General features: G+C 43.4%; 1 protein-coding gene across 11 annotated transcripts in view; it reads left to right on the top strand.

Moving 5' to 3' along the window:
• ZNF644 (zinc finger protein 644) overlaps positions 1–25,635 on the top strand; it is an 84,878-nt gene that overhangs the window by 10,900 nt on the left and 48,343 nt on the right. For 2 of the 11 annotated variants that reach the window (XM_075424888.1, XM_075424882.1), the window contains exon 1: positions 15,874–15,986. The exons of 1 other annotated variant lie outside the window; for it this stretch is intronic. The gene's annotated coding sequence lies outside the window, so the exon portion shown is untranslated. Of the gene's footprint in view, positions 1–15,873; positions 15,987–16,131; positions 16,284–16,567; positions 16,654–16,848; positions 17,006–25,635 lie in introns of those variants that run through there. 8 more of the 11 variants (XM_075424889.1, XM_075424881.1, XM_075424892.1 and 5 more) reach the window with 7 other exon arrangements.

Below are 25,635 nucleotides of genomic sequence, written 5' to 3'. Positions count from 1 at the left end.
TTCCCATAAAATATTAATCTGAAATACAAATCTCTCTTTGCATCCTGGGAGCATTTGCATATAGTAATGTTAACGAGATTATTAATTCTGCATGCACAGTCTGTGGACTGCATACAGGGCCAAATCTTTCTCAACAACTATGCTGAAATCGGTGACAATTTCAGAAACTTCATTTTCATATTAAAAATGCTGAGTGGAAAGTGACAGTTTCCTAGAATTGAAGTATTGTCCTTAAAACTCAAACAAGAGGATTTAAAGTTTAATTTTGAATGTTTCCTTCTAAGTATTCCTCTGTAAAAGGCATTTTATACTGCTCTATATTTCCACCCAGTGGTTCCTAGTAGATTAGTACAGTTTAGAAACAAAGAGTTGGTTTTGTGGTTTGTTTTTTTAACAGCGCTGTAATCCATGGGGAATCTGAACATTTCTTTTGCCTTTCCTCCTTGTTGGGAGCATCGGGAGTAGGTACACTTCTGCTAGTTGGGGCTAGGTTGCCCTGGAAAAGAACAGAACTTGCTGGTGCAGGTGGACCAAAAATAATTCAGTGAGGCTGGAGAGCATCCTTTGCTCAGGGGTAACAAAGAGTGAAAACTGAGTAGGCGCTCGGCGAGATGGAATTGCCAGGAGGATTCTCCTGGGGTGGGAAAAATCTCAGCACCGCTCTCCTGGCTGCTAGTGGTAGGGTCCTGCCTGCCACAGAGGTGAGCCCTAGGGCAACTTGGAGGCCCATGGAAACTGCTGGGGGTGGCTCTGGGGCAGGGACACATCTTCCGGCCTAGGCTTTACTCTGGAGGGAGGGAAGGAAGAAGGGGAACGATCTTCCCTAAGCCAAATGGTCTGCACTGGCCTGCTGGGATCCTTCACCTCCCAAGGCAGGCTTAAGACAAAAACTAGTACTGACAATGAAAGGCAGATTCTTCGGTCTGCCCTCAAATCCCACCAGACACAGAAATAGCGGGGCACGTTACATACACCCCCAGTTCACCCCCTAGCAAGTCATTTTGGTCTCGGTGGTGGGTTGTTAGGGGGTTGTGTTTCCCTCAGTGAAACCCACATCACTGGAGGTTTCTGGGAGATTTTTACTGGCAAAGGCCCTGCAGCTGAAGATAGACCTTTCTTCTGCTGGGGGTGGGAGAGGTGAGAGGCAGTTGCCGAAGCGGAGCAGGTCCGTCCAGCCAGGTGCTGCACCCCTTGGGGGAAGCCGGGGTTCTCAGTGGGGAGCACGTAATGGGTCCTGCTTCTGGGTCTCGCAATGCTCTGTCTGTGCTGCAGTAAAATCAAAGCACTTCTTCATGTTTCAGGAAACAATGTCTTTTCAGTTTGACTTTATTTCTATTCTGATATTCAAATTTAGATGTGTGTAGTTTGTGAAAACAGTCAGTGCTGTACTGTCTACGGGAACAATGCTGCTGATCCCTCAACTCCTAACTGTAAAGCATTCATTTGGCTATACAGCTTTTAAAAATACTGTAAGTGAAGCATGTGAGACAACCTCCACAGCTGGAGTTGAGCACTTCCACGTGCTTGCTGAATCAGGGACCAAATTGTTAGAAAGATCTTTCAGGACTGACTAGAGATCCTAAGAAATTGTCTTGACTTAACCAAGCCATGATATTTCTCTTAATCACTGCTACTACATCATCTTTTTTCTTTCACTTCCTTCTTATTCATGCTTAAATGAGAAACATCTGTTTCCATTTTTCACATTGTTCTGTTATGTGAGTAATGATATCAAACATCTTTTTTTCCTGCACTGTGAAAGAATAAATTAGTGTTAAGTTTTGTGAAGTGCTTTAAAACACTAAAGCAAAACATCTGTTTCAGCTGCAGGTCATTAAGATGAAAAATCCTAGCCTGTGTGCAGTGCAAAACTGCCAAAAAATTTATCAGCCCAAGCACATTTCTTCACCTGTCTTTTACTATAACAACTGAAGATGGCGAAAGGACAGTAAATCTTGTCTTCAGGCACAGAGCAATTTGAAGCGCTCAGTGCTGTAATCCACAGCAGTACCTTGTAGTAATGAATCCTGGTCTGATCTTGAGATGCCTGGAGGTTGCTCCAGTGTCCTACACTTCAAGTGGAGAGTCTCTTTGACCTCCACATCTTCCAGCCAGGTGCAGCATTGTGCAGGTTTCCCTAATCCCCTGTAGATGTTTGTGTTACCGAACTTCAGCTGAAAATCCCTTCCCTTGCCCCCAGTCATTTAAGATTTGGAGACTGTGTCCAGGGTAGGTGGCCAGAGTAAAGCTCAACTGGCAAATGTACTTCACAGGTGAACTCAGATGCTCTTTACGTGCCAAAGCCCAAATGCAGATGTCTGTGTTCCTTTGTCAATAACGATCTTTGTAAAGCACTTTGAGGTCTAGAGATGAAAAGCCAAGAACTACTTGAGAGCTTGGCTATTAATAAATAAAATAATGAATATTAACAATGAGTGCATTCACTGAATTCTGTAGGAAATGCCAGACCTTTTGGGCAGGTCCTGGCAGGCAGGTAATAGCTTACTCCTACAAGAGGCTGGGTCCACCTTCATTTCCCTTTGTCTTTAATTAAAAGGTCCAGATCCTTCCTAAGTGTAAAGGAGGTGTTCAGCATCCGGCAGGAATGGGCTACTGAAATGGATGGGGCTTTTGTAGCAATTTAAGAGGAAATACTGGTTTGTTCTTCAGTCTGCTGAAGCGGCAGCTAGTGCACTGTCGAGCAATTCTACTGCACTATGCTCACACTCTCCCTGGAGCAAATGGATGGGATGGTTGGGGGTCTCTAGCAGCCCTCCGCACTTTTTTAAAGAGGTATTGTTGCTCCCATTTCATTGAGACCCTGAGTTTTTGAGACAGAAGACTGTATATACATTGCTGCACTGAATCTGTTCACCTGCAGCTCTCCCCACCCCCAGCTTATGAGTGTAATTTCCTTTTATGCACTGCTCTGTCACAGCTTGGCAAGTTTCCCAAGACAATCCATACCAGAAGGGAGAATATGGCTGCTGAGCGTCATAGACGGGAGAAATGCCTTATGTAACAGATTCATGTAAAGACTATGAAATGTTGAGACATGCGAGACATAACTGAAAGCAAAATGCAGCCCTTAATCTCTAGCATCAGTTCTTCTGCTTGCCCTCACCGTCATCAGCATCTAATAGTCACTGACTGTCTCCATTCACGTCTCCATCTTTTTCGAGAAACTGCCTGCGGCAGAATGTACAAACAGCTTGGCAAGCGGTTTTAGGGACGGAGGGTTTATTTTTTTTTTTTTCTCCTAATTCCTCATGATCCTCATGAGCATTTCCCCACTAATATGCCTGTGGCATCATTAGGTGTTTAATGAGAGTGACGTTGCCTGAATATTATTGGGTTTAGAGCTCATTTTGTTTTGACAGGTCTTCAGTTTTGTGGCAGTTTATAGTGTGCAGACTTCTCCTTCCTATATCCGACTTCTAGAATTTGTAGAAATTTTTATCACAGAGGGATTGTCATAAAACCTGAAATAATGAATTGTCAACATTCATTATGTTCCAGTGTAATCTATATTCAACACCACAGTAGTTTAATGACATCAATTAATTATTTTAGTGTATGTCTTTTGTATAACTAAAGGATGAGGAGTAGTCTGATAATGGCCACGTCTCGGATAGCAGTTCAGTGCAATTCTGCAGATGAACAATCCTGTTGGGCTTCTTTTAGCAGCTCCCTGAAAGACCAGCATGGACTCCAGTGGGTCAGCGAATCACAGTCTTGTTACACCTCTTCCTCATGTCTGGAATCTTGATCATTATATGTTGTGCTCAGATGAAAAAATGCCAGCATTGTACCTACAGAAAACAAGGCTGCTAAAATTGTAAGTCTTGAATAGATGCACGCATGTCATTTTACCCCCTGCATTTTGTCTACGTTGGCTGTGCTGCATCCATTTATTTACTGATTAAATGAAATGGATGCAGTTTTTGTGTACAGACAAGACCATAATTCTTCCTTAGGAATATGCCATCTTCATTTACCGTGACGTGTGGATGATAAATGCTGAGCAGTGTATTTATTCAACAGCTGTGTCTGTGCAAGAAAAAAGGTGATATTTTTAACATACTAACTAATGCCCATTAAGTTGTCACTTTTATATTATCTTCCAAGTGATTTTACCTGGTTTAGGGTGCCAGTGCATGTTGTCTTATTGCCACAGTGGCAGAATAGATCCAATCCATATTTTCTGGCTATCAGCCTTTGAAACAACTAGCTGCTGTCGTGAATTTAGCTTGCTTGCTGTTACTAAGATGAGGAGAGTTACTGAGGAGAAGGGCAGTGAAGGTACTCTTGCTGCTTCCTTGTGTAACGTGTGTTCTGCGTGACAGTAAAGGGGAAGAAGCTGCGCCTCTCTGCAGTCCCTTCTCTCCTCCCACCACAGCGCAGCATCACTGCACAACCATTTTGCTGTTGGGATTCCCCGTTGCTGGTTGGGTGCTGTGGGTCCCAGAGGTCTATGCCTCTGTTCCCAGCGCAGCCTCAGCCAGTAGAGCTGCACAGCCCAGGAGCAGAGGATGTGAACAAAACTGTAAAATTGTATACGTAGCTACTGTTTCAAATGTTCATATACTGGCTTCCATCGTCTCTATTTTTATGTCCTTGTTTATATTTAATAGCAGTTACAGCGGTTAACTGGCTTTATTTTGGAAACCTTGACATTTCTCTTGCCAGTACTGAAGCTGTGAAGATCAGAAACAAAGACATGCCTTTTTACTCTGTTTATTCTGATAGGTTTTGTCATTTGGCAACTGTTGTTCTATTAGACTTTTCAGAATTTGGACAGGATTCTGATCTCCTACAAAGTGACACCACACACTTATTTGAATGCAGGAGCAGGTTTGGGGCCTTTTTTCTGATACACCATGCTGGGTGCCATGCATGAGAAATTAGAGTCTGTCTGTTATTATGTGTCCAAACAGCTGCAGGAACTTCTAGTGCTTTTAAATAGTAGTAAAATGAAAATTGAAATAATATTCCCACAAAGCAGAATGTAAAGCACAGGCTCTCCTTCTGCAAGTCTCCCAGACTCTAGAAGAAAATGATCACATCTGGACCAAGCCATCCCTCTTACAGTTATAGTTCCATTGAAGTAAAATAAAAAATAAGGAAAAATTTTGGATTCTTCCACAAGCTCTTTCATGATAGTTCCTATTTCCATAGTCTCTTTTCAAACCTAGCCCAGTGTAAAAAAAAAAAAAACCCACAAAAAAATTCTAAATTAAGTGAAACACAGGACTTGAGATTTTTTTCATTCACTGCCTCAGAGGCATATTTTTGAAAATCACATAACCTTTGGAAGAAAGGATCCCACGGTTAGGATGCATTGCAGTTGACATTGATAGATACTACATTTTATATTAAGTTATTTTTCCTTTTAGGGGCACAGGCAATCACTCACATGGCGTTTCCAAATAAGCAGTGGGGAACTCCCCGAGGCATTTAATTTTCCTGCTCCTACTGGGAAATGGGATTTGTTCAGTCAGCCTCCCTGCAAGTAAAATATCCTCATTCCACTCAGAACAAAAGCACTGCCTAACACAGGGAGGCCAGTTAGCTTTGTCCTTCTATCCAACAGACGTGCTCCTGTGCCACCATTAAGGCTCTGTTGCCTGAGATCGTGTGCCCTCGGGGGCTCCCCAGGAGTGCCCCAGCTAGGGTGCTGGGGGGACATTCCTCATATACCTTCTCTGTTTCTCCACACACACACATACAGTCTGGAGCATCTCCACTGCTCAGTTCCTTTCCCTGGAGCACCCCCATACCTGTCCAGCAGAGCCATGTAGCTTAGCCCTTACGCTGCAGCTCTGCACCTGCATGTGTGCTGTGCCCGCCCAGACCTGTTCAGCAGCCCTCTGGTTTACGGTGACGTGCCCTCATCGCCTCCACAGCCCGGCCTCCTCCGCCTGGCCCTGGGCTGCCATCTGCCAACACTTTGGCCTTCTCACAGCCAGTCTTCCTCCACGCTTGGGAGACCACAGCCAGAGGCCAAGCCTTTCTTGCTTTTGTTAACCCAGAAGAAGAGCGAGCACCTTCCTTCCCAGAAGGGGGAGTGACACCCTTCTCCATGGTGTCTGCAAAGCGAAAGGAGAGCACAACAGAGTTTGCTTCTGAAGTGAAGGCCTGAGGAGGTCATCGCAGAATGGACTGAGAGACCAGAGAGGTGATGGCTGTCCCAGGGAAGGGATCAACAGGCTGCTGCAGCAAGATCAGAAAGGTGGTCATCGCTGAGGCTTTTTACATAAAGGTAGGGCTATGTAGGTTGCGGACTTTGCATGGTAAAAATGTGCTGATGTCACATGAGTACTAGAAAGGCCTCACATGGTATTCTACTGATGTTGTGGTATAGATGTGCCTAAGACACCTGGAGACCTAATACAGAATGTAGGGGCAGCCCCTGCGCTGATACCCTGATTCCCAGCACCTCTGCATTCAAAGGCTCTTCCACTAGCTGTTCCCCATAAGCTGTACTGTATGGTGACCCTTTTCAGCAGGAGGAATATAAAAGGGCCAAGGTTAAGGTATGTCTGGGGTTAGAAATGGTGGTTCCGTGTCCTGGAGGTTCACCATCATTTCCAGCCCTGCCCTCTTGCTACCATCAGGTATCAGCCCCCTGAACTGCTGTGCAGCACTGTGGGCTCCTGCTGGTGGGTCCTCTCAGACGGCGTTTTCAGCCCCTCTGCTCTCAGCGTGCTGGAGAGCTCTTTGATCAACACAAGCTTTGACAGTCGGGCATCATTAATTTTCCACAGCCTACTACTTGAAACTTGTGAAAGGACGGGCTGTCACTGCTCCTCACAGCCCGTGCTGGCCTGAGCTGCCTGCTGCACTGTCCTGCTGCAGCGCCGGGGTGCTGCATGCCTCGAGCCACCGCTCTCCTTCCTTGGGCCTGTGATTCGAATTCTGTCAGCTCTGTCAGATAAAAAAGAACTCTCAGATGTAATCAGTCCTTTTTAAAGGATGAGGTAAACTGTAACGCATTAATGATGGAAGCGATCGTACACAATTCATGCTTAGTGAGTACCCATTGTCTTAAATTAATCCTAATAAGCACTGTTTTCCCTAGCATGTGCCATTTTAACAGTCACTGTGAAAAGCTGCGCTTCCTAATGCACTATCGCAAATGGGATGACACCCTCCTCTTTCAGAGAGCATAATTGATAAAATGTGACAAAAACATTGTTATTGCTTATTCATAGATGGGACACTTTTATAAGTACTCTCAGTCTTGCATTGATTGGCTTAAATGACTTGCTGATTAAGACATCTACATGAAATATTAAACCACCATTATCTGCCTCCTGTTAAGATTCAAAATCAGGATTCTCTTCTGCACAGAGTAAGTAAAAACTGTTCTGTTGTTTTAAAGCAGAATTTAAATGTAACGCAAAGCCAGAGGTATACTTGAATGACAATGCACACATAACTTCTTAAAAAGAAATTTTAATATGCTTGGGATGGAATTAGATAGACACATCTGATATATTAGTAGATAGATTTGAGTGCTTCCTGAGAGTGTTCAGCCATAGCTTCTTTTGCTGAAATTCCCAAAATGAAACTACTCTGCTGACTGTTTCTGCTTTTACAGATACCCCATTTTTACTCTATGAATTATCTGCATGGTCTAACTAAAAATACACTTCCAAAGCCTTACCTGAGTCCATTTTCACACACTGACCTAGGAACACATTGTTGGAAACCAGAGCCAAGGGCTGTGAAACTGGGACAGATTTTAAAAGTGAACATGACTCTTCCTCTAAGTTTCTTCATTCCTTCTTTTGTCTGAGAAACCTCTACTCAGCATGCATTCCAGGATACCAAAATAAATTTTTTACAGTTATTTTAAATACGCAGATTTCTATTAATAGAAAAATTAGTGCTAGAATTTTCTTTCTTTGAGCTTATTAAAGTCTTTGCAGCTATTTCAGTGAGCTTATAATGAGACATTTTATGTTCCTGTGAGTTTCACACTAAAAGCAGTAGTCTTACAATACAAGATCTGCCTGCAAATCCCAAACCTAAGACAGTATTTCCTGAACAGGATAATGGTAAATGAACTGCTGTTCAAAATAATTCATCTGAGAGTTTAGGTGGGATGTGATCTCAAAATACCGAATGAACAAGAGAGAAGCAAAAGTTTTAATATAGCTTTGATCATTGCACTGAAGATACTTTTTGGCAGATGAATGGTAATGGATGTGGCAGAGCTGAGGAGCTGCGAGGTGCTTCTCTGCTGCTAGCATAGAGAGGGACCGGCAGGGAGGTTGGAAAGAGAAGAGTTATTGGGTAACAAAACTTGCATTGTAATAACCCTAAGTTTTAACTTGTTCCTTTCATTTTTGTGAACCTACCGTGCCATATACTAGTTCTGTACAACCACAGAATCTGATAATTAATTTTCAAAACTGCATATTAACTCTGATTCTGTAAAACCATAACAGTTTTATATAGGTTTTTCCCCCCCTCCTTTTCAGGATTCAATTACAAAGATGTCTGTTTCCATGCCCTGAAGATATATACTTACCTATGCAGTACAATATACTCTAAGAAAGCTTTTGTAGTTTCTTTAAGCTTTATCTCTGATGTTAGAAAACTCAGCTATATTCATAATTAATTGTCTTGATCAAACCATACTCCTTACAATTAAGAAACAAACAGAAGGTATGGCATATCAAACAGACTTTCTGCTGCTGTGATCTTACCTAAACACAAAATAAGCTTCTCAGTACTTCCACATTAATAGTAATAAAGTGCTTTTTTGCTTTCTTTACTTTGTCTTTAAATATGATTTTTATGTCTTCCCTTACACAAACCTCTGGTGCTTTACAAACAAACAATAATAAAGATTTACACAGTTGTTTGTGTCAAGTATAAGGCCAAGAGGGCGTATGTCCATCCGACTTCATGAAAGAAATCACAATTGCCGATATAGTGATTGCCTGTGGGGCAGAACAGCAGGAAGTTGTGGGGGAAAGAGGGCAGTTTGGAATCCTGCCTGGTGTGTAGTTACACTAATGCATTGGCAGTGACGTTGACAACTGAGAGATGCTGTTCAATTTTCAAGTCCTACTAAAACATGCGGCACTTCCTTCTAAAGGCAACGGTTTTTGGTGAAGATGTCTTCACTTGGACCTTTATGCTGACTTCCACCTGGCCAGACGACTTTGAAGTACAAAAGTGGTGGGGGTTGGCTGCCAAAGTCACTTCCTTTTTGTGAGGGTGTTGAAATGGTGTTTGGCTGAGGAAGGTGACCTTTCCCCTGTTGTGCTACCTGTGTCCCTCACTGGGACGTGTAGAAGTCACAGATTTGGAGATGCAGTGTGCGTGAAAAGATTATTGTCACTAATTCCCCACATTAACATTACTCAGGTCACTAATATGTGCTGTAGACATGGGTGTGACCCTAATGCTCGTCACAGAGGTAGGTGTAGGGAGAAGTGGGGTGTGACACAACTAGGAAACCAGAACATGGCACTCTACAGGTCTAGCGCAATTTCCTTCTCCTCAGTGACACTGTGCCAGCATAGGACAGGCATGGTGAAGGTCAGGCGTGTGGTTGGTAGTGGCAGGAGCTGGACCGTTTCGTGCCCTGTCCTCTACAGGGGTATGTTAAGGTTACCAGTGTGACACCTGAAACAGGGAACTTGAAATTACTATCTCTGTCCTCTCTCTGGGAGTGATTTTGGCATTATAATGTGAATTGAATCATCAGACTGGGTCAAGCAAAGCTATGATAATTTATACCTATTATATCTAGGTCCCTTCCATCATCTACTGAAGGCCAATTTATTGCCACAGCTTTCTTCCTCTCCCACGAAATTATAATTCATCAACAGACTCAGGAAGAAATTTGTTATGGTTTTGTTGCTCATAGCATATTTTCATATATTAATACTTCCTGTGCGTGATGCAAATGGCAACCCTCCAAGGCAATACACTGTTGTTTTTAAGAAGGTCAGTGCTGTAATATATGGTGGTATTTTCCTACACTGATCTCCTTTCTTGTGATCTTTGAATTCTTAGACGTGACAAGAGAGATGTCAGATCCTCCTGAAGGGAACAAAGATGTAGGCTTAACTATCATCTTTTTAATGTGGGCTGAATTAGAATAATGCAAGATAAAAGAAAATAAGCATAAAGATCAAGGTAATTAATTGCTATTGATAATTAATCCAGGTTTTGTTAGCTGATAACGTTTATGGTGGAAGTACCTGAGGAGCAGCTCTGAAGGGAGCCCAGTGTGCCAGGCAGACAGCGCTGCCCCAGCAGCTCTCCTCTGTGCGGTGGCAGATGACAGTAACACTCCTCAGTGGCAAGAGACTGAAGACAGGGGATAGCTGTGGGAGGCTGGTGCGGAGCTGCTGCCCTCCTGACCAAAGCTGTTCTGTAATCGCTAGTGCAGGCCGAGACGCGGTGTTTTGGTGCTGGTGCCCACGGACAGCAGCCCAGCAATGGGAAAACAGAGTGCCCGTGGTCTTCGTTATGTAATGGGGAAATCTTTTCCTAGCTGGGAGCTTCACAACACTTGGAACAGTACAACAGTTCTAAAGGCAATGAACAGTGGCAAGCAGTAACATTTTCCCTAGGTAGAGTTTCCAAAAAATCCTTCCATTGCAAAATAATTTATTTTGGGATTACCCTTACTTTGGGATCACTATTACGAGAGCCATAGGTTTTAAGGGCTAATGGGTTTAATTTTACCTAGACATTCTTACTGCCCTCTTATTGTTTTACTGACAATTCTAAGTTTAATTGATACTGACAAAGATGACCAGAATATCTTGATTTATAGCAGAGACTAAATTTATATTATAAATAAAATGCATTTTTTGTTGTCTGAAAAATAGACAAGACTAGACAATCCTCTTTAATTAATGTTGACAACTATATTTCAAAAGAGCCTGTGAAACAAGCAAGTCCACAAAACATGAATCAACAGCTCAAACAACAACAACAAAAAGTCATTTTTCCTCTTTCAATTTTTACAATGTTGAAATAAATCAAACTGCTCCAATACATTCTGCTATTAGTTCTTCTGTAATTTCAATGGAAATAATGTTAATTACTGTTTGTTGAAACAACCAGTGCACTGAGTTCCTAGATTTCTTGATATTGGTGAAATGAGTACTATATCTTTGTAAGAAAGGCCAAGAAATCAGAAACATCTCTGTAGGATGAAAAGGAAAACTCTGTGTCAAGTTTAGCAATACCACACAGGTATCTTTCATATCACGTTTCCTGGGACTTTTTTTTGTAGTTATGAGGGTCTAGGGCAAAGATGACAAACTTGATAGGTTTATAATTTAATTTATAATATAATTTAATAATATTTTATTAAAACAATCATCTTAGCTGAAAAAAAGCGCATTATGTCTTGGGTACTCAAAAACTTCTCTATTTTCTCCATTTATAGTAGTGGATTTAATAAAAGATGCTACTTTTTTCCCATAAACCCCATTTTTGTCTGAAATTCAGACATCAACGATCATTTCAATTTTGAAAATGTTATGGAAGACAAGATTTTCTAACAAAGGCTATGTTATAAAGATGAGATCAAAGTAGTAAATGGAGAAGGGAAACGGATGGGATAAATGCAATGTATCCATTACATGAGTGCATTACTGTTTTGAAAATCATACAGGCTTAAATTGTTCTAGAACTCAAAACTATATCATTTAATCTTTTATCTGTTGTTGTTTTGGTTGCTATATACAGGATAAGCAGAATATTTTGTTATTGAAAGAAATGTGTCAACTGCAAAAGAAATTTTCAAAGAATGATGCATATAGTGGCTATATTTCCACGATGAAGCTTTTTGCATAGAGTTAATGAAGTGCTTGGGGTCCTAGGGAATAAAAGGTGCTATATAAATGTAAGAAATTATCATTAAAAAGTTTTTCCCTCCAGGCATTTGGGATTTTGCTGTGTTTGTTACAAGGAGGCATTTGCAATCTTTCATTCAAAATGCTTCAGTTTAGACCTGCTCCAACTCTCCCTCTGCAGCTTCACCTACAAAAGTGTTTGTATGAAGAAACAGTTTCTAAATTGCTTTCAGCTAATCGTATTTTTCTGGTAACATGAAAGAGCTTGCCTTGGTTTAAGCTTTTTATAACCATTTTGAAGACCAGCAGGAACTTGGTAGCAGCCTTCTCTCAAGAGGTTTTCAAATGCTGTTTTAACCATTAGTAGGCCTTGTCTGTGTTGGTGGAGAAATAATACAGGACACTGCCAGAATTCCTGGACAAAAAGCCAGCGGTACAATATCTGGCTTAATTTTCAAGAATTGTATCGTATGGTCCTTTACTGGCCAGACGCATTCTTTTACTGGTCATAGAGTGCCTCATTGGAGGCTGGTCCTAAAATTTCTGTTTCCTGCACGCATGCAATCCCAATTTTGCATCATTTTGTGTATATTTCTCAAGTCTTCTTAATCCAGCCTTTAAGACAGTCTACTACTTTTCATGTATTATAAGCATAAGTGGCAAAGCTGGTGGAATCAGAAATCAAAACAAGGGTTCTGACACTACTGGACACAAATCTTTTACCGCACTGCCATTTTGATGAAATGTGGCAGGTATGTGCTTCATGAATTCACACCAAATGTGGATTTTTCTTTGGATCCACAGATTGTGTCGATCATAAGCATCTTTAGGAGAGTCCACTACTGTTTATGGAATTGGGCCTTTTTAGCTCAAGTAGTAAATTGAGGGATTAAACAAAGTTCTAGATATCTTTCAACTCTTAAATTAAAATTGTGAGATTTGGCAGCATTAGAACTGAAGTTCAGATTTCTTTATGCTAACTATTCTACTTGTTCACAAATAGATGTGAAATATAATAAACACTGCACCTTCTTCTGTAAGTTAATGCTTTTATAGAATTTGGTGTTTTCCTTCAACTATTAATGGCAGAATTGCAGTAAGAATTGCTGTTGCCTAGGGGACAAAATATATGTAAGTCAGTGTGATGACCTTAAAATAATTGGGTACAATAAAATACATGATACTCAGCAAGAAGCATAGGGGTAGTATTAATATTTACTTTTTCATGTTTTTATTGTTTGTATTTTGGTTAACGTGGAGCACATATGACCAAGAATTTGAGAAGAAATCTGTTTCTTGTGTTTAAGAGCAGGGGAAAACTGTCCACACATGCTCCAAAATACCAAAACTTGATTTTACAAATGTGTCTTTTCAGAAAACAAGCTTAATTCTCAGAAGAATAACATTAGCACTCATTAGGGGACTAAGTGCTTTAGGGTACTGTTAATGAAATTCATAGCCTTTTGCCTGTGGGCTATCAGTTTGAATTCAGTCTAAGTCAGTGGAGATTAAAAATTGGCCTATTTAACAGCTTTTTAGTCATTACTAATGAAATGAGATTGGTGGGTCTCGGTCGCATAACCTAAACCACTCACACTGCCTGCTCCTAACTAGCAAGCTCCAGAGAAATCCCAAATTTTAATGGATTCTGGGGAAAACTATTTTCTGGTGCCATGAAAAAAACAAAGAAAAGCAAAAGCCTTGGTTCACACTGGTTACATGAACACATTATTTTTCACTGTGGAATTTATAGTGATACATAAAGTTTATAAATTAGCAAATAAGCAAATTAGCTGAGCACATGACACACGTTGCCACACAGCTATACAGAATGTGACATGACAAAGACTCCCAAAGGGGATATCTACACCTGTGCCTAAGATCACACCAACACATTAAATGTTTAAATGTTGCTGGGATTCATTTCTATCAGAAAAAAACAGGATCAGATATCTGGGTAGTAACTGCAGTTCTAGAGAATGATGCTAAAACAATCATTGCCTAGTCTGTCTTCATTACTTCAGAGTACAGTCAAATGCTTCTACTCTTTTCTTACGGGTATTTAACTTAGTCTTAAAAAAATATTAATGTCATTTCCAGAACCCTCTACAGAATATTATGTGGCAGTTTTATTTATCCATGTCAGAGTAAAACTTTTCCTAATGTCTAACCTAAATTTCTGTCAGTGCAGTTTGAAACTGTTAATTTTTACACTGTCTGCAATAGATTTAGTGAACAATGTATTTTCCTCCCCATAGTCTTTTTCTTCTCCAGACTAAAAAATCTCAAGCATTCCTATTTTCAGTTAGGGTCACGTCTTTTAAAAATGTTCAGTTTTTTCCCCCTTCCTTGTACTTCCTTCTGTTGGGCTTTTCTGAAAGAAATTTCTCTTGAAATGCAGAGACCAAATCTGAACACAGTATTACAGCTGAGGTTTTACCAGTATTAAATATGAGGAGAATTTCTTCGTATGTCCTAGATATGACAGTTCTGTTTACACATCCCTCTGTACTGCAGCTTTTTTCACAATGGTGTGACGCTGTTGACGCATGTTCAGTTTGTGATCTAACCCTGATCCCCGACCCCTTTTCCGAAGACCTCGTGTTTATTCATCTGTTCCCAGTCTTACAATTGTGCAATTGTTATTTTCCTGCTTAAATGTTGAGGTTGGCACTTCTGTTTATTCAGTTGCATCCTATTTCTGCAACCAGTTTGTCAAGAGCATTTTGAATTCTTTTCTTGTCCTGCAACATGCTTCCAGCTTTGCCAGTCTGGCATTGTTGGCAAATCCAGTCAGTGTAAACTGCACTCTGTCACTCACGTAATCAGACTTGGTACCAAATTCGGGACATACCCACCTCTAAGCAACCGTATTTGCCGTAACCTGCTGTTTTCCACAGTGAAGCACTGCTGATGTAGTCTGCACCACTGCAGACTCATTGCACTGTATGTCTTTTTCTTGCTCAATTAAGAGGTCTCTGAGGTGGTGTCAAAAGCCTTACTTAAGTCAATCCGTAACAGATTGACTGGTACTCCCATCCACGGCCTGTTACGCTGTCATAGCATGGGATGAGTTTGGCTTGGTGTGATTTTCTGGACAAATCCGTGTTGGCTGCAACTTATCACTTCATTAGCTACCATGTACTTAAAGATGTGTGATTATTTGCTTCAGCACTTTTCTGGGAATAGAGGCTGGAATGATTGACAGTTCTTGGCTCTACATGTTCCCCCCTTTTGAATTATATGCGGTGTGTTTTTCCTTTTCCTCTCTCCTGAAATCTCAGTTGTCTTCGTGAGCGCCGCACAACGACTGCTCACACCTCTAACGTTGCCTCAATCAACCTCACTCTAGTGTGAAATCCTCCGGGGCCAGCAAACCTGAACACAAAATCTGATTTATCTAAGCAGCCTCTACGTTACGCATTTACTGTTCTCCCCTGAATCCCTGCCCTTTTCAGTCGGGGTTTGCCATCAGAAGCATTAATCTGCGGGAAAAACGGCACCGAGTGCCTCCACTCTCTCGGTGTCACCTCACAGCTTCCCGCTCCCCCGAACGGACCGACAGTCCCCGGGTCGTCTCCTCTCTCTCCCTCGCGTTTCCTGTTCCCCTCTCGCACCCTTCGCCGGCCGCGGCTCGTCGCCGGAGCCGGCCTCTCCCAGCGGCACGGCCAGCGCCTCTCTACGGCTCCCGCAGCGCTTGGCCTAGTTTTCCGCTCTGTGGGGAAGGCACCGCCGAGCAGCCGACGCTCCGGCTTCCCGCGGCCCAGCGCGCCCGGCGCAGGTGACGGGAGGCCGCGCCGGGCGGGGCGGTTAGCAGCCGGCCTTGAGAGGAGCGGCCTGTCCGGGCAGCGCCCGCCGGGAGCCGCCCGCCCCGGGGAGCAGCGCGCGGCGGTAACGGGCGCGCACCCGGCACCGGCGGAAGGGGGTCGCGCGCCCCCCCGCGGGAGGGGGCTGAGGAGCGCCGGCGCGGGAAGGCCGCACGCATGCGCGCTCCGCCCCCTCCGGGACACGCGTTGCGTGTGGGGCCGTGCGTGTGAGTGCGTGTGTAGAGCCGCGCGCGGAGCGGCGGGGGGTCGGGAACTTGCGCGATGACGTCATGACGCCGCGCGCAGGACGTAACTCCGGCGTGACGCACAGCCCGGCGAGCCCGTGAGTTACCCGTTATGCTTTTTTTTTCTCCCCCCCCCCCCCCCCCCCCCCAGCGCCCTCCCCCCGCCCCCCCGTCGGCAGCCGGGAGGGGAGGGGGCGCGCGCCGCTCCGCGCGGCGCCGCGCGCGGGCTGGGGCTGGACTCGGGCCTGGGGGCGCGGCTGCCCAGCCGGCCCGAGCGCCCTAGCGGCGGTTGGCGGTGAGGGCGGTGCTGCCTCCATCCTGCCGCATCGGGGAACATGGCGGCCGCCTCCGACCTGGTGCGGCACCGCGACTCGGCCGCAGCCGCCCGCGCCACGGTAAGTGGCCGGGCCGAGGCGGCGGCGGAGGAGGGGAGGGAGGGAGGCTGGGCGGGCGGGAGGGGGGCGAAGTGCTCCTCTCCCCGTCCCTCCCCGTCGCCTCCCTGGGTCCCCGCTGCCGCCCCTTGCCCCTTCCCCAAGCCGGCGAGCGGCCTCCCCGGTGCCCCGGCCGGGCCGGACACAAAGGGCTGTGCCGAGGAGGGTTCTGTTTGGTCACATGAAGCGGCGCAGCCAGTGAGCGCGGAGCTGGGAGGGGGGAGCGCGGCCGCCGCCATTGCCAGGCACGGAGGAGCTGGGCAGCCCCGTGCCGCCGCGGCGGGGCCTAGGGCGCGGGGAGAGCCGCCGGCAGCGCGGGGCCGCGGCGAACCAGGTAACGCCGTCGGGGGCGGCCGGGGTCACCCTGGGGGACTCCGGCCGCCTTCGGCCCCCCGCCCCGGCGGGCCCTGCGGGGCGGACCTGCGCTTCGCTGCCGCCCGGCTCCCCGGCGCGGGTCGCCACGCACGCTGCCCGCACGGCCGGCCCGGGAGCGGCTGCCTGCGCTGTCCCTGCCCGGCGTTCCCCTCCCGCTGGCTGCGGAGCAGGGCGACTCGAAGCGCACGCCGTGGTTGCGAAGGGCTGGCGCGTTGCTGGCCCGCCGCGGGGCCGGCCGCTGTGCCCCGCGTACCGGGGGCAGTGCCGGGCCCCGGCGGTTGGCTGCTGCGGAGGAGAAGTTACCTGTCCAGGTACCAGAGTCGTGTGCTCGGGCTCCCAGCCGCTTCAGGATCTGGCGGTTTCTCTGACAGAGTTTGCGTTACGTCAGGTTGCAGTGATGAGCGTCATCTTGACCAATGTCATTTACTAGAAGTCTAGAAAGTTTTGTTTCTTCTTAGGGCTTATACTTAACATTTAATCTACTGGAAATACTTCTGTTGGGGTAGTCTGGGCTAGAAACTGCCAAGTCACGGCGGTATCGAAAACCAAGCATGGTACATCGAAATAGGCTTCCATCAGTGTCGTACAACTCTGGCCCTTTAAACGAAATCTCATTTGCAGTGATATTCTGATTCCTGCCCCCCCCCCCCCCCCCCAGCACATAAGTCAATTACGAAGATGTGTCATGGAACTTAGCTTTCAGACGCATGTAGGGAATGAATGTGCACCAGATTTTAGAGTAAGAAGCCATTTCATGTTGTATAGATTAATGAATTAACATAGGGGACAAACGAGGCTGATAAGCATCTCAGAAATTCCACCACAGAATTATGCCTTTTACCGAGAAGTTTGTGCAATACTTTTTTTTTTTATACGAGTTGCAAAGTAATTTTTCATTCAAATTATAAAGCAAATCTCCAAAGAGAAAATTCTTCACAGTTGAGAGTGAAGTGCTTCAGAGTTGTGGTAACTTAATGTGATTCTGGTGCGTAGAGTTCTTCACTACCTGACTTGTGCGCGGCAGGTGATTTGAGGGCAGAATAAATGGACTGATTAGACAATGCAAAATATATCTGGAGAAGCTTTTAGTGGGTCACTTAGATGCAGAGAAGATGCAGCAGTTTTCTTATTGGAGAGGAGTTAGAGTGCATGGAGCAGCAGTGCAGTGTGACAATCCTATTACACTGACTTATAATCAAAGCTGATGTTGCAAACCTGTCTAATGTAACTGCAGAGGGATGTGCTGCAGAGTTATACAAGAATTACGATGAGAATTTAAATGGATAATCTTCAAAATACTGTTTTAAAATATTTTCTTCTGAAGTCTAGCATTCGTTCAAATTGAATTTTTTTAATAAAAAAAATTACTGAAGGAACAGGAATTTTGCAGAGGAAAAAAAAGTTGTTAATGTGTCACTGAAGAAACTTTTTATAGATATGCTTTTTTCTTTGTTTAATCTGTATGGGATTTTTTATATTTAAAAAATCCTGGCAAATAGCATTGTAGTAAAATAAGAGCAAAGGTGTACTATTCTGTCTTTCTTTTAAGTTTCGTCAAGTTCAGCATCCAGTTTATACTGAGATATATACTTTCTGAGAAAGAATCTGCATAGGCAGATCTGCATGAAAGTTCTTGAGTGAACACTAAAAGAGAATACTACTGTCTTGAAACGTCAACAGGTGACCTGCCTAGTAGAAGGAAAAGGCACTGATCACTTAAAGCATCCTTGTGAGGTTATTTAGTACAGCAACAATTGATTGAAATAGAAGCATCAGCAATTGAATAAACAGGATGTTAAACAATAGTGGCAATGACCTCCACTTTAAAATAACAGTGTGGGCCTAATTTCAATATGGACACCGAATTTAAGGGTGGTCAGTGGAATTTCTTGTGGAATAGTTTGTGCTTATACTTGCAAGTGTTTGCAGAACCTACTAGCATGCACTTTTTTTTATTCAAGCCTTTTGAAGTCACTTCTGGAGAAAACAGATCTGAAGAGGGAATAAAAGTCTCCATAGTAAAACACACGTGTGTTCGCACACAATTACTGATTTCAAACGCTTTCAGACTTTTTACCAGCTTGCAAAAGATCTGAGAACTTAAAAAAAATACAGCAGTTTTGTCACTTGCTGTGCAGTTTCACCTGAAGTTGGTTTGAATTAAAGGTCTTTGAAGGGTTGCTGATTGGCTGCGTTTGAGGAAGGTGAGTTTCCAACTAGCCATGTTTTTACATTTTTAAACAACTTTTTGTCTTCAACAAAGTTCAGGTGATGCGGCTGTTAGAGGACTGCCTTAAGGTACTTGTTTTATTCCCTCTATTATTTTAATACCAAATGCGCTACTCCAATGTTACAGTTGTTTTAAGCCAAATTGAATTGATGGAGCAGCTTATCCTGGAGGTCATCAACAAGCAAGTGGAGGAAAAGAAGGTCATCAGGAGTAGTCAGCATGGATTCACCAAGGGGAAATCATTCATGCATGACCAATCTGATAGCTTTCTATGATGACATGACTGGCTGGGTAGATGAGGGGAGAGCCGCAGATGTTGTCTACCTAGACTTCAGCAAGGCTTTCGACACGGTCTCCCATAACATCCTCCTAGGGAAGCTCAGGAAGTATGGGCTGAGTGAGTGGTCAGTGAGGTGGATTGAGAACTGGCTGAATGGCAGAACTCAGAGGGTTGTCAGCAGTGGCACTGAGACTAGTTGGAGGCCGGTAACTAGTGGTGTCCCCCGGGGGTCAGCGTGACCTGGACAGGCTGGAGAGTTGGGCAGAGAGGAACCTGATGAGGTTCAACAGGGGCAAATGCAGGGTCCTGCACCTGGGGAGGAACAACCCCATGCATCAGTACAGGCTTGGGGTGGACTTGCTGGAGAGCAGCTGTGTGGAGAGGGACCTGGGTGTCCTAGTGGACGACAGGTTAACCATGAGCCAGCAGTGTGCCCTGGCTGCCAAGAAGGCCAATGGCATTCTGGGGTGCATCAAGAGGAGTGTGGCCAGCAGGTCGAGGGAGGTTCTCCTTCCCCTCTACACTGCCCTAGTGAGGCCCCATCTGGAGTACTGTGTCCAGTTCTGGGCTCCCCACTTCAAGAAAGATGAAGAGCTACTGGAGAGAGTCCAGCGGAGGGCTACAAAGATGGTGAGGGGACTGGAGCATCTCTCCTACGAGGAGAGGCTGAGGGAGGTGGGCTTGTTCAGCCTGAAGAAGAGAAGGCTGCGAGGGGACCTTATAAATGCTTACAAATACCTGAAGGGTGGGTGTCAGGAGGATGGGGCCAAACTCTTTTCAGTGGTGCCCAGCAACAGGACAAGGGGCAATGGGCACAAACTGAAGCACAGGAAGTTCCATCTGAATATGAGGAGGAATTTTTTCCCTCTGAGGGTGACGGAGCACTGGAACAGGCTGCCCAGGGAGGTTGTGGAGTCTCCTTCTCTGGAGATATTCAAGACCCGCCTGGACAAGGTCCTGTGCAGCCTGCTGTAGGTGACCCTGCTTCGGCAGGAGGGTTGGACTAGATGACCCACAGAGGTCCCTTCCAACCCCTACCATTCTGTGATTCTGTGAATTGGTTCCCTCTGTGCTCTGGATTGTGACTATACTGTATTATGTGTTCAGAGATCGGGAAGAAAAAAGTTTAATAAAATTACATTATGTCTGAACAATGTTGCCCTCACTTGAATTAACCTTGAGACTGATTTGAGTTAACATAGTCTCCAAAGCCCGATTCCTTTAGAGGAAACTAGTGTCCACCCAACTTCAAAGTGTGAAGAAATCCCTGGTGAAATAAAGCAAAACAAGTCTGTCTTCTCTAAAAATATGTTCATTTATCTTCATGAGCACTCTAAATATAAGCTGATTTGATTAACATTTTTCCTTGCTGCTTCAGTTACCCAAGGAAATTGTGAATGTTGGTCATTCTGTCTGATACTACTGGGCTGTCTGGGTTAAAGGATTTCGTGCAGTTTCATGAAAAAAAAATCTTTTTCATGTTTTCATGTCAAGCATACATCTTCATGGCTGTATACATTGTGTCCCTTAAAGCGAAACTTGCGTTAGTTAATAGGAGCTGTTCACACAAGCAGTGATGGTGGAAAAGTCGTGCCCACGTTGTTCACAGAACTGTAGAAAGGCTTCTCTTCGGTAGGCGAGTGTGTGAAATTGCCACTCTGGCTTGTCAGGTTAAGTAAAAATGGACACAAGTACAGTGCATCTCTACAGTGATGCTGCGTTACTGTTGAGATTTAGTTTGATGCTCAAATCACAGCTGTCTGTCAAGAAAGACCATGTAAAAAGTTTGCATAAAGTTCTCGTGTGTTTTTTTCAAAAAATTGACAAGAGCGTGATAGTCAGGGGACCAGTCACGTTACCTAGTATGCGATGCCGTGTCATGTAGTAAGTATTTCATCTGGGTACAAAGTCTACCCACAATTCTGTGTTATTTGCTTGTAAGTGGTGTTTCTTCATTGAGAGCAAGCTGTCTAAAATTGAAATAATCCAGTCAAAACGGAGTATCCAGTTGTGCTGCATTTCTGTTCAACTGTACATAGCAGCTGTTACGTTGATAAAATGTTGCAGCAACGCCCTTGTGTTGCCAGTGAGGTGAAAGGCGGGGAAAGCAGTGGCCTGACAGTGAGTATGCGGTTTTTTTGGTCTTGGTTACTCTAAATATTAACTGACTTCATATTTCTGAGCAAATTCGGTAACACGGTGAGAGAGCTCTCAGTCCAGTACATGTAGTTGTGATGCTCTTGGTGTGGGAGTTGCTGGTTTCAGATGTGAATAAATCCAGCTACTGGAAATGGTATATCTCTATTTGACATATACTGATTGATACTGAGTGCTTAATCTTACATATAATTGACTAGTTGAAGGATGACGGGGTATTTAGTAATTCAGTATTTCTTGAAACTTAATCCAGAGGATGTGAAGTTCGTGCTCGAATCAGAATAAAGGTCAGATTGCTGGGTTTTGGAATATTTTAGGTCTATTGTTAGTGTGTAGTAAGTATTTTCAGTATGCTTAATGTTGCAACATATGTTGCAGGTAGTACGGTATACGTACCGTACTTAGAAAAGCTTTGGAGGTTTAGAGTACAGTCCTATTCTTTTCTGAGTGAAAATAAAATAAAAAGAATAGAAGTTGCAGTCTTAGATATTTGCAATCAGATTTTTTTACAAAAGGACATTATTTTGTGAGTATTTGAATGATTATATTTTTTGCTTGCCTTAAGTGGGTACTTGATAATGTTATGGTCTTCACAAAGCAGCTGGGGGGGTGAAGGATGCATCTTGGGAAACAGGATGGAAGGAATTACAGGGACCTTTTGTCCAGTTGTAGACAGGGATCAAGATCACTGACTTTTCTGTTTTCTTGGCCAGCTGTGAGCAGTCCCTTGTAAAAATGCTTTCCACAACGAGGTGATAGAACACAAGCAGAAGAAGGTGCAGAGTATTTTTCTCGTATAATTTACCTTTATTCCCAGTCTTTTACCTGATGCTTCTGTTTTTAGTTTGAGTGAAAGAAATGAGGAATTCCTTAACAAATATAATTTTTGTTATGTTGAAAAGTAGTAATGAATCCCTCCTGCCTGCCTCTTCACAGAACAATAATTTGGTGTGTTGATAGCATGAGTTGTGCTTTATCCCGTGTGCCTTCCCAGTGTGGCTCTTTGATGGGTACAGCGGTGGGTTTTCCTCCCCACATTTCTGTCCAGCAAAGGCGTACAACAGGAGGTCAGAGGACTGCTTTTGGAAAAGTGTTGCTTATGTCTGCTCCTAAAGCATGGCAGCTCTGAAGCGGCTCCTTGCTGCTGCTGGTAGGAAGTGGTAGGTATTTGTTTCTTGTCTGGCTGCAGACAGTGGGTTGATGGATAGTGGTTATCCTCTGGGTGTTTTTGCTTTGCTTTGGTGTTTTGTTTTGCTGCTCTTCATAGAGTGTTCTGGTTGGTAGCGTGTTGTTTGTTTTCTTTTTAACTTCAATTTTTGTCTTCTCGAGTGGCTGTCCTCTGACTATTTCTGCTGTTTGCTTCTGATTCCACTCGGCTCTCCTGGGAGCACTGTCTGTTTGATACAATTCTTGGCAACTACTTTTTGAAAAAGCCCGTAACTTTAATGATGTTTGTTGCTGATATCTTTCTTCATCTTCAAATGTGGGCGCATACAACAGTTTTGTGGCTGTAAAGTTTCAGAAACTATCTCTAGTATGATATATATTAACTTAATTTTCCAAATTCATCTTTTTCATTTAGAAGAGGTAGGAAGCTTACAGAATTTATATCCTAAAATTAGGTTCCCACCCACTAAAACAGCAATTGTAGGTTATTGAAGTGTTTATTGTATTTATGATTATTTTCTTTGCAAAGAAACTGTGTATTCTTACACATGTTCTTGGGACCCTTCACCAAAGACACTAAATTCTGAGGTAATTGAGAGAGAAGGGGAGTAATTTTTCTGAAAGCTTTTTCTTTGTTGTTGTTACTGTAAGTTGGCTTGGTATTAGAAACGATATTTTCAGCAGAGGACAGTCTTTGCCTGAAAAGTTCCCATGTAGATAACTTTTTTTTCTTCACACAGAAGGGCTGCTGCTTGTTGTTTTAATACTGTAGTTGTTATGAGTGTGTCTTGCATGAGAAAGTCTTGATTGTATGTGCTATCACAGGCAGTGGGAAGTGCCAGTTCTGCAGCTGGCTTCTCCCAGCTCTCTCCCGCAGTGAAGTGGGTACTCTGTCCTCTTCTGCTTCTTTTTTTTAAAAATATGTATATTGACGTTGGTGAAATCACCTAATCTTTTATTTTCTTGAGAAACACTTAAAAACTGAGAACCTGTGGCATGTAATGGAAATAACTGCATTATATACAGATCATAATGAATGTTGGAACTTAGAGGTTACTTTAAAAATAGTTTCTCACCTTCTGGGAGGTTGAGAACAAAATGCCAGTTAGTGCCCCCTACTCAGGTACTTATTAAAAAAAAAAATATTGTGGCAGTTTTCTTCTGAGGAAAAAGGAAGAAGATAGGTTGGGGGGACACTTGATAGTGAATTAACGTAGATAAGCTGCAATGAAAAAATTCTGAGGCTTTGGAGCAATTACAGAATGGAAGGGAGTAGAGTTCGCATGTCTAGTATGCAAACTGAACTGAAATGCTAATGAAACTGAGGTGGAAAGGTGGCTTGCGCGGTACATAAACCAGAGAAGACTGTAGATGCTGTTGTATATTCTTTCTACATCTTTGCTTTGGGGAAAGCTCTGAAGGTTTGTGTTGTCTGACTTGTTTTCTTGTAAGTGCTTTAGGACAGCAATTGTCTTTTTCCGTATCCTTATAAAGCCTTGAATATATTGGACAATAGTGACACATGTTGTGACGAGAAGTGGTGTAGACTTGCTGATTAGCTGCTTTAGCACGGATTCTCACAGACCTTTCCTTTTGTTAGCGATTTGAGGTAAGTAGGTGCATTGCTAGTGTTGAGTGCCATGTTCCTGTAAATGACAAGCCCCTGTTCCCAGACCTTGTAGGTGAAAAGACTTCCTGGCTAAGTTCGCGGTGATTCTTGCTGCTATGCATGTGGCAGAAGGTGCTGGTGGATGGGAGTGGTCCAGCTTCTTTCCTGGCATAAAGGGTTGTAGAGGAAGAGGAACAGCTTGTCAAGAAATAAAATGTTATCCAGGTCTACCTCTCTGCTGTTATTGTAAGACTGCTGTTGCTTTTCACAATTTTACCAGCAGTAGTGTGCGTTTACAGGCATAAAGTATTTCTGCACAGAGGAGAGAACAAAAAATAGAAATGATACTTGGGAGAAACCATTCAGGTTCCCATACAACTGATGTGTCACATTATTTCTAAAAATACCGTACAGGTACTGTGATAATTTATTTTTAGAAATGTGTTTTAGATGCTAAAAAGAACAAGTTGGGAAATTTGCCTTTCATTGTTCAGCCCAGTGAAGTTCTAGCAGAGGTGAGCAGAGAAGATGAAGTGAAAGAGGTAGTCTAGCAATGACTTATATCAAAACCAAAAAATTTGCGATGTTATAGTGAGAAGGGGTTTTTTGTAATTATTGCAGAAGTTTTGTGTGTGTGTACACAGTTTATATGTGTTCCTTTGCCTGCCTATCCAGACAGAGCTTTATAAACATGTATATAGAGACAAATAATTAAAATATTTTTAACTGTTTTCCAAGGTAAGAGTATGGTGTTACATAACAAGATGCAAAGTTCTAAATAAAGGCTATATTTAGGGTAATCTGTTGACAGTAAAATGAAGACATCCAAGTTCTGTAGTGTCTTCAGAAGTCCAGCAATGTCCAGTAAGGAACTGAGAGATAGGTTGATACTTTTGCATAAGAAGTATTGCAGTGTCCCAGCAGAACACTTCTTCATGTCATTTGGAGTGAGTTGGGTTTTTTGTCTATTAAGCCGTTTAGAGAAAAGTGGGTTTGTTTGACTTCTGTGAAGTGATCATTTTGATGTTTAGGATGTTGAAGTTCTATTTAATATATTTCAAATAGCTCAGCTTTAGGTCCATCTAGTAAGCTGGTCCTGACACATGCATACTGTTTTCAAACGATGTAAATGTAAAGGCGGGAGGATTAATTAGTGATCCCTTGTGTTGTGGTTTTCATGATCTTCTTAAAACGAAGTCTTCTTCCAACTTGGTAATATTAATGCTAGGACCCGGGGTGATTTTGTTCAAAGCAGTCTCTCTGTGACTTCACTTTCATTCCACCAAACAGTTTTATCTTAACTTTTCTTTCATTTATTTAAGTCATCTTCTGGAATGCCATTTTCAGCAGGAGAAAGTGCAGAGTTTTTTACAGTCTCGAGGTTGTCCTTTTTTTGCATGTTTTTTTTCCTGTAGATTCATTAGCATTTCTTCCTGACCTTAAAGGAGATTTCAGCATTCAGAAATGAAAACCAAAGCTGTATGATGTTAATCAACAG

This window comes from Opisthocomus hoazin, chromosome 6 (assembly GCF_030867145.1).
Source record: "Opisthocomus hoazin isolate bOpiHoa1 chromosome 6, bOpiHoa1.hap1, whole genome shotgun sequence".
NCBI classification, from domain to species: domain Eukaryota; kingdom Metazoa; phylum Chordata; class Aves; order Opisthocomiformes; family Opisthocomidae; genus Opisthocomus; species Opisthocomus hoazin.
The sequence above is the reverse complement of the archived record's forward strand: the minus strand, read 5'-3'. Positions and strand labels throughout refer to the sequence as shown.